The sequence below is a fragment of the Camelus dromedarius genome, chromosome 14, assembly GCF_036321535.1.
Source record: "Camelus dromedarius isolate mCamDro1 chromosome 14, mCamDro1.pat, whole genome shotgun sequence".
NCBI classification, from domain to species: domain Eukaryota; kingdom Metazoa; phylum Chordata; class Mammalia; order Artiodactyla; family Camelidae; genus Camelus; species Camelus dromedarius.
Window position 1 is genome coordinate 14,986,331 of NC_087449.1, and position 3,758 is coordinate 14,990,088.

Below are 3,758 nucleotides of genomic sequence, written 5' to 3' on the forward strand. Positions count from 1 at the left end.
CAAAGTTATCCTAGTATGCTCAAGCCTGAGTATGAGTCTCATCATTCTCCTACAAATCTAACTCAGTCAGCTGAGTGTTCACCATACTACACTGTGGATGCAATGGGAAAGCAAGTCCCTCTAGGATACACTATCCCTTACTTCTTAACATACTCCCTGTTTCGTCCTGCGATAGCCCCCTACTCTCACACACACACACAGTCCACCCCTGAACCCCGCCCTCAGCCCCACCAAGTACAGGTCCTTGGCAGACCCTCAGTAAGTACTGCTGGCACAGTTAGAAAGGGAGAAGGGTGTTTCCTGCTGGGGTTTTCACATCCTCTGAGCCCGTGAGAGTCCATCTTCTTTGGAGTTGCTTATGAAACTCAAGCATTGGGAACCACTTATGAATTTATTCTCCTGAGATCTCTACAGATTTAAAAAGATAATATGGTGCTCTGAAGAATGCTTGCATTTTAAAACCAAAGGTCTAATTATGTTAATCAAAGTTCCTTAAATTTTCGTTCCCGCATCTGTTGAATGGGGACACGATGTATAGAAAAGCATTTGAAAAGTACGAAGGGTCATGTAAATAAAGATACAAATAAAATCATGAACAAAACTAATAAAATGTGTTATAAGGGGTGCCGGGTGCTAAAGTTAAATATCTGATATCAAGTGAACGATACCTCAGCTGAACAAATCCTAAAGAATGTCCCCTTAGCCAGGTATGCAGAAGAATGGAAGGAAGAAAGGTCACAAAAGGGGTTGCCCCTTTAAAAGAAACTAGACTTCTGAAATGTAAATTAAATTTCTTATCAAATAATAAAAAGGGCTTTAAAATTATCTTTCTGACTACATATTGGAAAAATAAGTAAGATATTAATTCCAACGTTAGGCGAGACAGACAAGTGTTCTGGAAAAACACCTCAAACGCTGCTCGTGGAGACGTAAATCAGCAGCATTCTGGGCACAATTAAGAATTTCAAGAGTCTTTAAAACTATTCATGTACATCTATTCCACCTCTAAGAATTCAAACGTGGGGAATAAGAATGAGAATTAAAAGGAGGCTATGAAAACGCTCACCATGGTGTTACCTAAAATAGTCAAAGCTTAAAGGACAGAAGTTAAGAATATGTTGTCTGGAGTCACTGAGCTTCTAGGTTCAAATTCTGGCTTTGTTACATCTCACTGAGATACTGGGCATATTACTTTTTAATTCCCACATTTATAAAATGAGGGTGATAATAACAGAAACTGTTTCATGAGGTAGCTGTGAATATTGAACAAAATACTTCTAAGACTCTTAGGACATACTGAAAGTGTTCACAGTATTATATTATGTTCATTATAATGAAAAATTAGAAAATCTATATATCTAATAAATTGTCTTATCCAAGCAATGTAAGTGCTATGTATCAATTAAAATAATGTTGGAGATGAGTATTTCATTTGGAAAGATGATTATATTAAAGGGGAAAAGCAGGCTATAAAATAGTTTTTACTATGTCATTGAATCCAAGCAGTTACTTATTAGACAATATCCAGTGTACTTCTTCTGAATTCAGACCCATTTCTTCCCCCAGATTTTGGCTGTATTTCAAAAGAATAAAATCAAACAGTGCTAATTTCAGTTTCTTTACCTCCTGGGTAAATGGGACATCACTGAGAATTTTTCCTGGGCTAATATACTTTTGGTACTTAGCGCATTGCAGTCCAAATGACTTCTTTTCTAAATAATAAAATAGAAGCATTTCTTTCACTAACAGGTAAAGCCCTCCATGCCATAACACAGTCCCAAGATCCCACCGAGTCTCATACTCCTACTAGAGTAATAATATACGTAATTTACCGAGTCAAGAAATACTACAGCTGTAAGTTCTCAAGTGCTGACAACAATTTTTAAAAGCATGAACTGTAATTCTAACAATACTTATTATGAGATTCTCAAAACAGACGTACTGATAATTTAAAGTAACATGGAATTTTAAGAATGATACTTGCATAATGTACAATTACTGCTAAATATTAAAGCTACCTTGTCTTACTAAGAATCACTTAAGGGTATTGACTTGGTGTGACTTCAGTTTTAATGTCTGAATTGGTGATCAATTGAGTTAAAGAGTATAAACGTTATCTTTACCCTCTTGCAGTTGATGGATCTCTGAATGCCTAAGAGATAACTTATTCGTTACCCAGGTCTTTGCTAGTCCAACAATAGAAAGTCTTCTTCCAATCCTAACAAAAGTTGTTTGATCACCAATTTCAAGCAAATAGGTACTGTGCCTTCATGCTTACACTGAGTATTACTAATATGGAAATACATTTTTCCCTAATTTAAAGTTACAAAATTAGGATCTCTGACTTCCACTGATAGAAATGAAAACATAGTCATGTGTTTGTATCACATGCAAACATTTTTAGTGCTTCCTTATCTATGTCATTTTATTATTAACAACTTTATATGCTGGATATATGTCTCATTCATTTTGACAGCTTTGTATTTTCTGTTACGGAAATTTTACTTCAACTTTGAGCATTCATCTTGGTAACTGAATAGGGTAGTGATCTGGTTTATAAAATTTCTCTGAACAGTCAGAGGGTAGTGAACACAGGAAAAAGACATGAAAGAGAGAAAAAACACTCATAATCAAGCATCTTCCAACTAACTGGTGCCAATTATATGCAGCTGGGAAACGCTATGAGCTGCTACAGAGGTTGGCTAGACTACAAGAGCTCTCCTCCACATCTGGTAAAGGTAAAGCTGACCTCACCACTTCGTGCCTGAGACAGGTAGGCAAAATTCAAGGGATTGGCATCCATTTCACAAGATCAGATAGAGTGACTATTGGCTATGTTTATTTCTGGCCAAAAGGATTCTAACTGGAGTAGCAAGTTTTAAAAAAATAAGATAAAATGTTTCTGCTCTTTTCTCCCCTAGTGAAACTTAGGTTTGTTGCTTCTGGTTTGAGGCAGATAGTAAGTTACTGACATCCACATGATTGCTTTCTGGTTGCATTTATGATTGCTAGAATAGAATTACAAATACTCCACTATTACTTCCAGTCCTCAGCCAGATGTGAATCCACCAAGTTAAACAAAGACTCAAATTTAAGATTCTTAATATTTTTTTCTCACCACCTTTTTCTTTTTCTGATTGGTATATGAAAGACAAGAAGTGCGTACGGATTAAGTTCTTTAAACCCAAAAATAAGTGAGGGTGGCACTACTTACTTTTGTAATTCCGAGACAAGTGTCCACTGCTACATAGGGTAAAGTCCTGAGGTTTAGATTTCAGCTCTCAGAATCACAATCCCTAAAGAGGGTTCACTAGGAAGAAAAAGTAAAGAGTCTCTGCTCTAGAAATGTTGATCACAAACCCCAAATACTTCTAGCTCTCCTTTTTCAACCTTGAAGGAATATATTCTTATTGCTTACATTTTATTTCTGACCTGGGACACCCCAAAAAGGTCATTTTTGAAAAGTGCTCTGCCTTTTCTTTCACATTAATTTTATTAGCTAGTTCAAAAGAGACAATTTGCCAAATTAGAGATTTTCATGTATTCTTTTCTTAAATGCAATCATCCACAAACAAGTTTTCCATTAAAATGTACTCACAACACAGCTCAAAACAGAATGACTTTTTAGAATTAAGAATTATGTTTGAAAGAGACTAAAGTCAACTTACTGCTGAAAACACACACACACAAAAAGGATAAATTGGTTGAAACTTTCACAAGAATGGAAAATGTTTAATAAACTTATATTGGTGGGCTTT